The following is a 15,265-nucleotide window of genomic DNA, read 5'->3' as shown; positions in this document are numbered from 1 at the left end:
ATGTTGTTATACATCCAGACACACAAAGTTCAGTTTTTATTATTTAAAGTGGGCTTAATTATACTATTCAGATGCAGTATACTAGCCAAATTGAAATGACATGCAAATATATAAACTTTACTATTATGTGTAAACTTTGATGATCTTTGACAAAAAGCCCTGCAGTATCTCAAGTGAATATTTACTCAGTAGTTATCTGTGTTACTTGGCTGAATGCAAAACTTTCTACATTAAAATTGGAGTGCATTAAATGCTCTGTAAAAGACTTAATTTCATACACTAACTATTGGACTTATGTAAGGGTTTGAGTGTAATTTGGAATTCAGTTAATGGCTCATATACTCTTAATTGTCCTTGTAGTCTCCTAATTGAGCTATCTGAGAGCTAAATAAGCCTTGGTGTAAACACTTACTGATATGGTTTTCTTAATACATTGCATATTTTCTTGGAGTCTAATATGTGTCACTCTTAATGGGGATAATCCATTCTGCTGTGTCAGCATATTTAGATCCAGACCCAAGGATTGTTTTATTGTTGTTGTTGTTTTGTGCACTTTTTAGAATTGGTCTGGTTTCTGTGACATTTAGCAGAAATGATGTACAACAGTGTAAAATGTAATCTAATATCATAATGACAATTGCTTAATTATGAAAGGCAAATGTCCAACACCCACAGGGTTTGTGTTGAGAAAGAATGAATTTGCAATTTGAAGAATGCACTCTTAGTGCATCATAGTGTTTGGTGTTTTCTCTCCAGCACCTATTTCTCCAGTTCTGATCAGTAGTGGGCAAAGATGCTGGAAGTGGTGGTGCTATAGCACCCTGACATTCAGGATTCCCTTAATTGCCACTGAAGCTCTTACAAATAATAATATATAGATAGCAGACATCACATGTATACTGCTTAAAAGTCCAGCACCCCCAATGTAAAATGCATCCCTGGTCAGTCCTGTGAATAAACAGTAGCACTCGGTCTTTTTCACTTTTTTTTCCTGAACTTCTTTAACACAGTAAGCATTAGATAGCACAAACTCAAAATGCCTATTGTAAATAATAATAATAATAATAATAATAATAATAATAATAATAATAAAATACCCTTAAGAAATGTTAATGATTTTAGGCTAAATTTCTCATTTTTAACAAAAAGCAGAAGTGTTTTTATTTCTATGTTTAAAACTAAGGAACATAAGTAAAATAACAAATTATTTATCCAACAATAGTCATGAGTCATTTTCTAGAATGCTGTTAATATCTAAACAAGACCAAAATGCCACTTTGCAAAATGCAAAACCAACAATAATATCAAAAATCTGTTTTTCCCCAGTAAATTTCACAAAAATATGAATGTATAAAAATACAGTATATTTTAATTAAACCACAATACAATTACAAAGTTAAACAAGACAAAATGCCTCATTGTATAAGGAACCTAAATTAGACAACAGAAATAGCTGTACATTAGCATGCAAAACAGCTGACTCAAATAATTACAGGTCAAAAATGCTGACCAGCTACTTCAAAAAAAGAGAAAAACTTTTTGTAATTCCATATGAGACTGTCTGGTTATCAGAGTTTAATAATAAAGTTTTCCGGTTTGCTAAACATGAACGGTAGCTAACTAGCTAAATTGGCTCACTAGTAACCGGCTGGTTGTAAGTAGTTTAGGTTATGTCTTGTTACCCCTGAACTAAAAAAAAAGACAAGAATTATCTGGCTGATCTAATTGATAGAAAAAGATGTAGACTAAAAGTAAAATAAACAGAACCCCTGTACATATTATATACCCACGTATGTATTCATATATTTAAGATATTTTAAATACGCCGTCAAACCTCAAAGAAGCGAAGAGGAAATTCAGGAGAGTGAAATTCTTATCCTGGCCATTAGAGGCCGCTGCAGCTCAGAGCAGGTTCGTGTTTAAATGCTGCTCAGCTTTGTCCTGCCCTTGCCGGGTCCGGTGGCGCGTACCTGTAATCCAAGCTACTGGGAGGCTGAGGCTGGCGGATCGTTTGAGCTCAGGGGTTCTGGGCTGCAGTGGGCTATGCCGATCGGGTGTCCGCACTAAGTTCGGTATCGATATGGTGCTCCTGAGGGAGCTCCGGACCACCAGGTCGCCTAAGGAGGGGTGAACCGACCCAGGTCGGGAACGGAGCAGGTCAAAGCCCCCGTGCCGATCAGTAGTGGGATCGCGCCTGTGAATAGACACTGCCGTGCAGCCTGAGTAATACAGCGGGACTCAGTCTTTTACACTTACTTTTTAACAAACCACTTCAACATCACTACAACACACTGTCCTTTCACAACTGCATATTTCAGTCTCTCCTCCCAAATGCACAAATGATACACTGTACATCACACCTACACTTAGTTAGTTGGGTCAACACAATTTAGTTGGTTTAAGTCAAATAAATTTACTCTAGTATGTTTAATTAACTATTACAATTTTAAACTATATTTTCTTATGTTGTTCCACCTTATTATTTTGTAACAATTTAATGAGGTTTAATTAATTTTCTTATGCTTATACAAACGGTTTCCTTCATCAGTATACACAATGTATATATTGAACAAATAAGATAAGACGGGTCAGTACGGACATTAGTACAGATCACTGAGTGTCCACAACCTAAGCACAAGCACTGCTCATCAACACAATGATAACCTCAAAATTCAAAACCATTGCAGAAACTCCTTCAAAGGTCCAACATAACTGAAGATTAAACACTAACATATTTTTCCCTTTACTGAAAAAACACATAAAATAACACTTAATCCTTAAAATTTACTCTCCTAATGCAGTCCTGTGCAAAGCATGCTGGGGACTACAGATCCACTGCCCAAATAGTTATGTCTACATAAATGATTCATGTAGTTTTAACATAAATGAATTAAGTAAACCTCAGTTTAAAATATATTAGGTGGACTGAACAGAATGAAATTAAGGTGTGACAAAATGTTCCAAAATCGTGTTACTTTAGCTCATTCTAATTAATTAAACTGAACAAGGGGCAAAATGTTTTTATTTTTTTTGAGCGTTGTAGGTTTCTACAGTGATACATTTTCAGCTATTTAGTGTGAATATATTGCAAGGATATTATTATTATTATTATTATTATTATTATTATTTAGTCAGAAATCGGTTAATATTGAGTTTTTCTGTTTGGTTTGTTATTTGGCTTTACCTAAAGTTTTATTACTATTTACAGTATGTAATATTTCATACTAATTTCTAAAGTCTTGTTGCTTCAATACCCAAACTCTGGCCCCTGGGTTTCCAACCTGTGAAATGTTGTTATACATCCAGACACACAAAGTTCAGTTTTTATTATTTAAAGTGGGCTTAATTATACTATTCAGATGCAGTATACTAGCCAAATTGAAATGACATGCAAATATATAAACTTTACTATTATGTATGATCTCTGACAAAAAGCTCTGCAGTGTCTCTAGTGAATGTTTACTCAGTAGTTATCTGTGTTACTTGGCTGCAGCTCAGAGCAGGTTCGTGTTTAAAAGCTGCTCAGTTCTATACTCCTCTCGCCGGGCGCAGTGGCGCGTGCCTGTAATCCAAGCTACTGGGAGGCTGAGGCTGGCGGATCGTTTGAGCTCAGGGGTTCTGGGCTGCAGTGGGCTATGCCGATCGGGTGTCCGCACTAAGTTCGGTATCGATATGGTGCTCCTGAGGGAGCTCGGGACCACCAGGTCGCCTAAGGAGGGGTGAACCGGCCCAGGTCGGGAACGGAGCAGGTCAAAGCCCCCGTGCCGATCAGTAGTGGGATCGCGCCTGTGAATAGACACTGCCGTGCAGCCTGAGTAATACAGCGGGACTCAGTCTTTTACACTTACTTTTTAACAAACCACTTCAACATCACTACAACACACTGTCCTTTCACAACTACATATTTCAGTCTCTCCTCCTAAATGCACAAATGATACACTGTACATCACACCTACACCTCAGTCTCATCAATACAGTTTAAACAGGGGTTGGGTTTCAGGAACCATAAATAAAAAATGCCCAAAACCATCAGGGATCATTTTAAATAATAAACTCGCTCATTTTTCTTATCTTTTACCCGTTTTATGTACCTTGTGGCAGAATTGAAAGGTATCTTGTTATTAGCTCTACACTGCCTCCTATTGGAAAAATATTGAAATTACAACATTATATTCCTAAAGTATAAGTCATGGCCAGTAGGAGGCGCAATTAATACACATTTACCTCTTAAAGCAATCACAAGCAGCTTTTCACACATTGGAATTACACTGATCCGTATTTTTATAGGCCTACACTATAAAACATTTGACATTAATCTCGAGTGCTGTAATTGCAGCTTTTACAGTAACGACTAGTTCATTATGCATATCAATCTTTTACGCCATTTTAGTCACTTAATTCCCATTATACTACTTTCTACAGTGATACCTTTATAGCTGTTTAGGGTGAATATACTGCAAAGATATTATTATTATTATTATTATTGTTGTTGTTGTTGTTGTTGTTATTATTATTATTTAGTCAGAAATTGGTTAATAGTGAGTTTTTCTGTTTGGTTTGTTATTTGGCTTTACCTAAAGTTTTTTGACGATTTACAGGATGTAATATTTCATACTAATTCCTGAAGTGTTGTTGCTTCAACACCCAAACTCTGGCCCCTGGGCTTCCAACCTGTGAAATGTTGTTATACATCCAGACACACAAAGTTCAGTTTTTATTATTTAAAGTGGGCTTAATTATACTATTCAGATGCAGTATACTAGCCAAATTGAAATGGCATGCAAATATATAAACTTTACTATTATGTGTAAACTTTGATGATCTTTGACAAAAAGCCTTGCAGTATCTCAAGTGAATGTTTACTCAGTAGTTATTTGTGTTACTTGGCTGAATGCAAAACTTTCTACATTAAAATTGGAGTGCATTAAATGCTCTGTAAAAGACTTAATTTCATACACTAACTATTGGACTTATGTAAGGGTTTGAGAGTAATTTGGAATTCAGTTAATGGCTCATATACTCTTAATTGTCCTTGTAGTCTCCTAATTGAGCTATCTGAGAGCTAAATAAGCCTTGGTGTAAACACTTACTGATATGGTTTTCTTAATACATTGCATATTTTCTTGGAGTCTAATATGCGTCACTCTTAATGGGGATAATCCATTCTGCTGTGTCAGCATATTTAGATCCAGACCCAAGGATTGTTTTATTGTTGTTGTTGTTTTGTGCACTTTTTAGAAGTGGTCTGGTTTCTGTGACATTTAGCAGAAATGATGTACAACAGTGTAAAATGTAATCTAATATCATAATGACAATTGCTTAATTATGAAAGGCAAATGTCCAACACCCACAGGGTTTGTGTTGAGAAAGAATGAATTTGCAATTTGAAGAATGCACTCTTAGTGCATCATAGTGTTTGGTGTTTTCTCTCCAGCACCTATTTCTCTAGTTCTGATCAGTAGTGGGCAAAGATGCTGGAAGTGGTGGTGCTATAGCACCCTGACATTCAGGATTCCCTTAACTGCCACTGAAGCTCATACAAATAATAATATATAGATAGCAGACATCACATGTATACTGCTTAAAAGTCCAGCACCCCCAATGTAAAATGCATCCCTGGTCAGTCCTGTGAATAAACAGTAGCACTCGGTCTTTTTCACTTTTTTTCCTGAACTTCTTTAACACAGTAAGCATTAGATAGCACAAACTCAAAATGCCTATTGTAAATAATAATAATAATAATAATAATAATAATAATAATAAAATACCCTTAAGAAATGTTAATGATTTTAGGCTAAATTTCTCATTTTTAACAAAAAGCAGAAGTGTTTTTATTTCTATGTTTAAAACTAAGGAACATAAGTAAAATAACAAATTATTTATCCAACAATAGTCATGAGTCATTTTCTAGAATGCTGTTAATATCTAAACAAGACCAAAATGCCACTTTGCAAAATGCAAAACCAACAATAATATCAAAAATCTGTTTTTCCCCAGTAAATTTCACAAAAATATGAATGTATAAAAATACAGTATATTTTAATTAAACCACAATACAATTACAAAGTTAAACAAGACAAAATGCCTCATTGTATAAGGAACCTAAATTAGACAACAGAAATAGCTGTACATTAGCATGCAAAACAGCTGACTCAAATAATTACAGGTCAAAAATGCTGACCAGCTACTTCAAAAAAAGAGAAAAACTTTTTGTAATTCCATATGAGACTGTCTGGTTATCAGAGTTTAATAATAAAGTTTTCCGGTTTGCTAAACATGAACGGTAGCTAACTAGCTAAATTGGCTCACTAGTAACCGGCTGGTTGTAAGTAGTTTAGGTTATGTCTTGTTACCCCTGAACTAAAAAAAAAAGACAAGAATTATCTGGCTGATCTAATTGATAGAAAAACATGTAGACTAAAAGTAAAATAAACAGAACCCCTGTACATATTATATACCCACGTATGTATTCATATATTTAAGATATTTTAAATACGCCGTCAAACCTCAAAGAAGCGAAGAGGAAATTCAGGAGAGTGAAATTCTTATCCTGGCCATTAGAGGCCGCTGCAGCTCAGAGCAGGTTCGTGTTTAAATGCTGCTCAGCTTTATCCTGCCCTCGCCGGGTCCGGTGGCGCGTGCCTGTAATCCAAGCTACTGGGAGGCTGAGGCTGGCGGATCGTTTGAGCTCAGGGGTTCTGGGCTGCAGTGGGCTATGCCGATCGGGTGTCCGCACTAAGTTCGGTATCGATATGGTGCTCCTGAGGGAGCTCGGGACCACCAGGTCGCCTAAGGAGGGGTGAACCGGCCCAGGTCGGGAACGGAGCAGGTCAAAGCCCCCGTGCCGATCAGTAGTGGGATCGCGCCTGTGAATAGACACTGCCGTGCAGCCTGAGTAATACAGCGGGACTCAGTCTTTTACACTTACTTTTTAACAAACCACTTCAACATCACTACAACACACTGTCCTTTCACAACTACATATTTCAGTCTCTCCTCCCAAATGCACAAATGATACACTGTACATCACACCTACACTTAGTTAGTTGGGTCAACACAATTTAGTTGGTTTAAGTCAAATAAATTTACTCTAGTATGTTTAATTAACTATTACAATTTTAAACTATATTTTCTTATGTTGTTCCACCTTATTATTTTGTAACAATTTAATGAGGTTTAATTAATTTTCTTATGCTTATACAAACGGCTTCCTTCATCAGTATACACAATGTATATATTGAACAAATAAGATAAGACGGGTCAGTACGGACATTAGTACAGATCACTGAGTGTCCACAACCTAAGCACAAGCACTGCTCATCAACACAATGATAACCTCAAAATTCAAAACCATTGCAGAAACTCCTTCAAAGGTCCAACATAACTGAAGATTAAACACTAACATATTTTTCCCTTTACTGAAAAAACACATAAAATAACACTTAATCCTTAAAATTTACTCTCCTAATGCAGTCCTGTGCAAAGCATGCTGGGGACTACAGATCCACTGCCCAAATAGTTATGTCTACATAAATGATTCATGTAGTTTTAACACAAATGAATTAAGTAAACCTCAGTTTAAAATATATTAGGTGGACTGAACAGAATGAAATTTAGGTGTTCCAAAATGTTCCAAAATCGTGTTACTTTAGCTCATTCTAATTAATTAAACTGAACAAGGGGCAAAATGTTTTTATTTTTTTTTGAGCGTTGTAGGTTTCTACAGTGATACATTTTCAGCTATTTAGTGTGAATATATTGCAAGGATATTATTATTATTATTATTATTATTATTATTATTATTATTATTTAGTCAGAAATCGGTTAATAGTGAGTTTTTCTGTTTGGTTTGTTATTTGGCTTTACCTAAAGTTTTTTGACTCTTTACAGGATGTAATATTTCATACTAATTTCTGAAGTCTTGTTGCTTCAATACCCAAACTCTGGCCCCTGGGTTTCCAACCTGTGAAATGTTGTTATACATCCAGACACACAAAGTTCAGTTTTTATTATTTAAAGTGGGCTTAATTATACTATTCAGATGCAGTATACTAGCCAAATTGAAATGGCATGCAAATATATAAACTTTACTATTATGTATGATCTCTGACAAAAAGCTCTGCAGTGTCTCTAGTGAATGTTTACTCGGTAGTTATCTGTGTTACTTGGCTGCAGCTCAGAGCAGGTTCGTGTTTAAAAGCTGCTCAGTTTTATACTCCTCTTGCCGGGTGCGGTGGCGCGTGCCTGTAATCCAAGCTACTGGGAGGCTGAGGCTGGCGGATCGTTTGAGCTCAGGGGTTCTGGGCTGCAGTGGGCTATGCCGATCGGGTGTCCGCACTAAGTTCGGTATCGATATGGTGCTCCTGAGGGAGCTCGGGACCACCAGGTCGCCTAAGGAGGGGTGAACCGGCCCAGGTCGGGAACGGAGCAGGTCAAAGCCCCCGTGCCGATCAGTAGTGGGATCGCGCCTGTGAATAGACACTGCCGTGCAGCCTGAGTAATACAGCGGGACTCAGTCTTTTACACTTACTTTTTAACAAACCACTTCAACATCACTACAACACACTGTCCTTTCACAACTACATATTTCAGTCTCTGATCCTAAATGCACAAATGTTACAGTGTACATCACACCTACACCTCAGTCTCATCAACAGGGTTTAAACAGGGTTTGGTTTTCAGGGACCATAAATATAACCAGAAAATGCCCAAACCATCAGGGATCATTTTAAATAAAAAACTCGCTCATTTTTCTTATCTTTTACCCGTTTTATGTATCTTATGGCAGAATTGAAAGGTATCTCGTTATTAGCTCTACACTGCCTCCTATAGGAAAAAAGATTGAAATGACAACTTTATATTCCTAAAGTATAAGTCATGTCCAGTAGCAGGCGCAATTAATACACATTTACCTCTTAAAGCAATCACAAGCAGCTTTTCACACATTGGTATCACACTGATCTGTATATTTCAAGGCCTACATTATAAAACATTTTATATTGTTTCAAACGTATCTTGAATAATCTCGGGGGCTGTAATTGTAATGACAAGTTCATTTTGCATATTAATCTTTTACAGCATTTTAGTCACTTAATTCCCTTTGTACTACTTTACTCAAAAAATGAATTCATTACTCTTACTTAATGTAATTGAAGAAAGTTTCTACACACAGTTTAATTTAGTTCATTCAAAATAAATCAGGTTAGTTGGGTCAACACCATTTAGTTGGTTTAGGTCAAATAAATTTAGTCTAGTAGGTTTAATTAACTCTTACATTTGTCAAACTAAATGTTCTTATGTTGGTCCACCTTATTACTTTGTAATGATTTAATGAGGTTTAATTAATTTTCTCATGCTTAACACAAATGTAACAAAAGTAAACTTCAGTTTAAAATATATTAGGTGGACTGAACACAATGAGATTAAGGTGTGACAAAGTGTTCCAAAATCGTGTTACTTTAGCTCATTCTAATTAATTAAACTGAACAAGGGGTAAAATGTTTTTATTTTTTGAGTGCTGGATGTTTCAACAGTGATAAATTTTCAGCTATTTAGTATTAATATATTGCAAGGATATTATTATTATTATTATTATTATTATTATTATTATTATTATTTAGTCAGAAATCGGTTAATATTGAGTTTTTCTGTTTGGTTTGTTATTTGGCTTTACCTAAAGTTTTATTACTATTTACAGTATGTAATATTTCATACTAATTTCTAAAGTCTTGTTGCTTCAATACCCAAACTCTGGCCCCTGGGTTTCCAACCTGTGAAATGTTGTTATACATCCAGACACACAAAGTTCAGTTTTTATTATTTAAAGTGGGCTTAATTATACTATTCAGATGCAGTATACTAGCCAAATTGAAATGACATGCAAATATATAAACTTTACTATTATGTATGATCTCTGACAAAAAGCTCTGCAGTGTCTCTAGTGAATGTTTACTCAGTAGTTATCTGTGTTACTTGGCTGCAGCTCAGAGCAGGTTCGTGTTTAAAAGCTGCTCAGTTCTATACTCCTCTCGCCGGGCGCAGTGGCGCGTGCCTGTAATCCAAGCTACTGGGAGGCTGAGGCTGGCGGATCGTTTGAGCTCAGGAGTTCTGGGCTGCAGTGGGCTATGCCGATCGGGTGTCCGCACTAAGTTCGGTATCGATATGGTGCTCCTGAGGGAGCTCGGGACCACCAGGTCGCCTAAGGAGGGGTGAACCGGCCCAGGTCGGGAACGGAGCAGGTCAAAGCCCCCGTGCCGATCAGTAGTGGGATCGCGCCTGTGAATAGACACTGCCGTGCAGCCTGAGTAATACAGCGGGACTCAGTCTTTTACACTTACTTTTTAACAAACCACTTCAACATCACTACAACACACTGTCCTTTCACAACTACATATTTCAGTCTCTCCTCCTAAATGCACAAATGATACACTGTACATCACACCTACACCTCAGTCTCATCAATACAGTTTAAACAGGGGTTGGGTTTCAGGAACCATAAATAAAAAATGCCCAAAACCATCAGGGATCATTTTAAATAATAAACTCGCTCATTTTTCTTATCTTTTACCCGTTTTATGTACCTTGTGGCAGAATTGAAAGGTATCTTGTTATTAGCTCTACACTGCCTCCTATTGGAAAAATATTGAAATTACAACATTATATTCCTAAAGTATAAGTCATGGCCAGTAGGAGGCGCAATTAATACACATTTACCTCTTAAAGCAATCACAAGCAGCTTTTCACACATTGGAATTACACTGATCCGTATTTTTATAGGCCTACACTATAAAACATTTGACATTAATCTCGAGTGCTGTAATTGCAGCTTTTACAGTAACGACTAGTTCATTATGCATATCAATCTTTTACGCCATTTTAGTCACTTAATTCCCATTATACTACTTTCTACAGTGATACCTTTATAGCTGTTTAGGGTGAATATACTGCAAAGATATTATTATTATTATTATTATTATTATTATTATTATTATTATTGTTGTTGTTGTTGTTGTTATTATTATTATTTAGTCAGAAATTGGTTAATAGTGAGTTTTTCTGTTTGGTTTGTTATTTGGCTTTACCTAAAGTTTTTTGACGATTTACAGGATGTAATATTTCATACTAATTCCTGAAGTGTTGTTGCTTCAACACCCAAACTCTGGCCCCTGGGCTTCCAACCTGTGAAATGTTGTTATACATCCAGACACACAAAGTTCAGTTTTTATTATTTAAAGTGGGCTTAATTATACTATTCAGATGCAGTATACTAGCCAAATTGAAATGGCATGCAAATATATAAACTTTACTATTATGTGTAAACTTTGATGATCTTTGAGAAAAAGCCTTGCAGTATCTCAAGTGAATGTTTACTCAGTAGTTATTTGTGTTACTTGGCTGAATGCAAAACTTTCTACATTAAAATTGGAGTGCATTAAATGCTCTGTAAAAGACTTAATTTCATACACTAACTATTGGACTTATGTAAGGGTTTGAGAGTAATTTGGAATTCAGTTAATGGCTCATATACTCTTAATTGTCCTTGTAGTCTCCTAATTGAGCTATCTGAGAGCTAAATAAGCCTTGGTGTAAACACTTACTGATATGGTTTTCTTAATACATTGCATATTTTCTTGGAGTCTAATATGCGTCACTCTTAATGGGGATAATCCATTCTGCTGTGTCAGCATATTTAGATCCAGACCCAAGGATTGTTTTATTGTTGTTGTTGTTGTTTTGTGCACTTTTTAGAATTGGTCTGGTTTCTGTGACATTTAGCAGAAATGATGTACAACAGTGTAAAATGTAATCTAATATCATAATGACAATTGCTTAATTATGAAAGGCAAATGTCCAACACCCACAGGGTTTGTGTTGAGAAAGAATGAATTTGCAATTTGAAGAATGCACTCTTAGTGCATCATAGTGTTTGGTGTTTTCTCTCCAGCACCTATTTCTCTAGTTCTGATCAGTAGTGGGCAAAGATGCTGGAAGTGGTGGTGCTATAGCACCCTGACATTCAGGATTCCCTTAATTGCCACTGAAGCTCTTACAAATAATAATATATAGATAGCAGACATCACATGTATACTGCTTAAAAGTCCAGCACCCCCAATGTAAAATGCATCCCTGGTCAGTCCTGTGAATAAACAGTAGCACTCGGTCTTTTTCACTTTTTTTCCTGAACTTCTTTAACACAGTAAGCATTAGATAGCACAAACTCAAAATGCCTATTGTAAATAATAATAATAATAATAATAATAATAATAATAATAATAATAATAATAATAATAATAATAATAAAATACCCTTAAGAAATGTTAATGATTTTAGGCTAAATTTCTCATTTTTAACAAAAAGCAGAAGTGTTTTTATTTCTATGTTTAAAACTAAGGAACATAAGTAAAATAACAAATTATTTATCCAACAATAGTCATGAGTCATTTTCTAGAATGCTGTTAATATCTAAACAAGACCAAAATGCCACTTTGCAAAATGCAAAACCAACAATAATATCAAAAATCTGTTTTTCCCCAGTAAATTTCACAAAAATATGAATGTATAAAAATACAGTATATTTTAATTAAACCACAATACAATTACAAAGTTAAACAAGACAAAATGCCTCATTGTATAAGGAACCTAAATTAGACAACAGAAATAGCTGTACATTAGCATGCAAAACAGCTGACTCAAATAATTACAGGTCAAAAATGCTGACCAGCTACTTCAAAAAAAGAGAAAAACTTTTTGTAATTCCATATGAGACTGTCTGGTTATCAGAGTTTAATAATAAAGTTTTCCGGTTTGCTAAACATGAACGGTAGCTAACTAGCTAAATTGGCTCACTAGTAACCGGCTGGTTGTAAGTAGTTTAGGTTATGTCTTGTTACCCCTGAACTAAAAAAAAAGACAAGAATTATCTGGCTGATCTAATTGATAGAAAAAGATGTAGACTAAAAGTAAAATAAACAGAACCCCTGTACATATTATATACCCACGTATGTATTCATATATTTAAGATATTTTAAATACGCCGTCAAACCTCAAAGAAGCGAAGAGGAAATTCAGGAGAGTGAAATTCTTATCCTGGCCATTAGAGGCCGCTGCAGCTCAGAGCAGGTTCGTGTTTAAATGCTGCTCAGCTTTGTCCTGCCCTCGCCGGGTCCGGTGGCGCGTACCTGTAATCCAAGCTACTGGGAGGCTGAGGCTGGCGGATCGTTTGAGCTCAGGGGTTCTGGGCTGCAGTGGGCTATGCCGATCGGGTGTCCGCACTAAGTTCGGTATCGATATGGTGCTCCTGAGGGAGCTCGGGACCACCAGGTCGCCTAAGGAGGGGTGAACCGGCCCAGGTCGGGAACGGAGCAGGTCAAAGCCCCCGTGCCGATCAGTAGTGGGATCGCGCCTGTGAATAGACACTGCCGTGCAGCCTGAGTAATACAGCGGGACTCAGTCTTTTACACTTACTTTTTAACAAACCACTTCAACATCACTACAACATACTGTCCTTTCACAACTACATATTTCAGTCTCTCCTCCCAAATGCACAAATGATACACTGTACATCACACCTACACTTAGTTAGTTGGGTCAACACAATTTAGTTGGTTTAAGTCAAATAAATTTACTCTAGTATGTTTAATTAACTATTACAATTTTAAACTATATTTTTTTATGTTGTTCCACCTTATTATTTTGTAACAATTTAATGAGGTTTAATTAATTTTCTTATGCTTATACAAACGGCTTCCTTCATCAGTATACACAATGTATATATTGAACAAATAAGATAAGACGGGTCAGTACGGACATTAGTACAGATCACTGAGTGTCCACAACCTAAGCACAAGCACTGCTCATCAACACAATGATAACCTCAAAATTCAAAACCATTGCAGAAACTCCTTCAAAGGTCCAACATAACTGAAGATTAAACACTAACATATTTTTCCCTTTACTGAAAAAACACATAAAATAACACTTAATCCTTAAAATTTACTCTCCTAATGCAGTCCTGTGCAAAGCATGCTGGGAACTACAGATCCACTGCCCAAATAGTTATGTCTACATAAATGATTCATGTAGTTTTAACATAAATGAATTAAGTAAACCTCAGTTTAAAATATATTAGGTGGACTGAACAGAATGAAATTAAGGTGTGACAAAATGTTCCAAAATCGTGTTACTTTAGCTCATTATAATTAATTAAACTGAACAAGGGGTAAAATGTTTTTATTTTTTTTGAGCGTTGTAGGTTTCTACAGTGATACATTTTCAGCTATTTAGTGTGAATATATTGCAAGGATATTATTATTATTATTATTATTATTATTATTATTATTTTATTATTATTATTATTTAGCCAGCAGTTGGTTAATAGTGAGTTTTTCTGTTTGGTTTGTTATTTGACTTAACCTAAAGTTTTTTGACTCTTTACAGGATGTAATATTTCATACTAATTTCTGAAGTCTTGTTGCTTCAATACCCAAACTCTGGCCCCTGGGTTTCCAACCTGTGAAATGTTGTTATACATCCAGACACACAAAGTTCAGTTTTTATTATTTAAAGTGGGCTTAATTATACTATTCAGATGCAGTATACTAGCCAAATTGAAATGACATGCAAATATATAAACTTTACTATTATGTATGATCTCTGACAAAAAGCTCTGCAGTGTCTCTAGTGAATGTTTACTCGGTAGTTATCTGTGTTACTTGGCTGCAGCTCAGAGCAGGTTCGTGTTTAAAAGCTGCTCAGTTTTATACTCCTCTTGCCGGGTGCGGTGGCGCGTGCCTGTAATCCAAGCTACTGGGAGGCTGAGGCTGGCGGATCGTTTGAGCTCAGGGGTTCTGGGCTGCAGTGGGCTATGCCGATCGGGTGTCCGCACTAAGTTCGGTATCGATATGGTGCTCCTGAGGGAGCTCGGGACCACCAGGTCGCCTAAGGAGGGGTGAACCGGCCCAGGTCGGGAACGGAGCAGGTCAAAGCCCCCGTGCCGATCAGTAGTGGGATCGCGCCTGTGAATAGACACTGCCGTGCAGCCTGAGTAATACAGCGGGACTCAGTCTTTTACACTTACTTTTTAACAAACCACTTCAACATCACTACAACACACTGTCCTTTCACAACTACATATTTCAGTCTCTGATCCTAAATGCACAAATGTTACAGTGTACATCACACCTACACCTCAGTCTCATCAACAGGGTTTAAACAGGGTTTGGTTTTCAGGGACCATAAATATAACCAGAAAATGCCCAAACCATCA

The sequence above is a fragment of the Ictalurus punctatus genome, chromosome 10 (assembly GCF_001660625.3).
Source record: "Ictalurus punctatus breed USDA103 chromosome 10, Coco_2.0, whole genome shotgun sequence".
In the NCBI taxonomy this organism is placed as follows: Eukaryota; Metazoa; Chordata; class Actinopteri; order Siluriformes; family Ictaluridae; genus Ictalurus; species Ictalurus punctatus.
Note: the sequence above shows the minus strand (reverse complement) of the source record.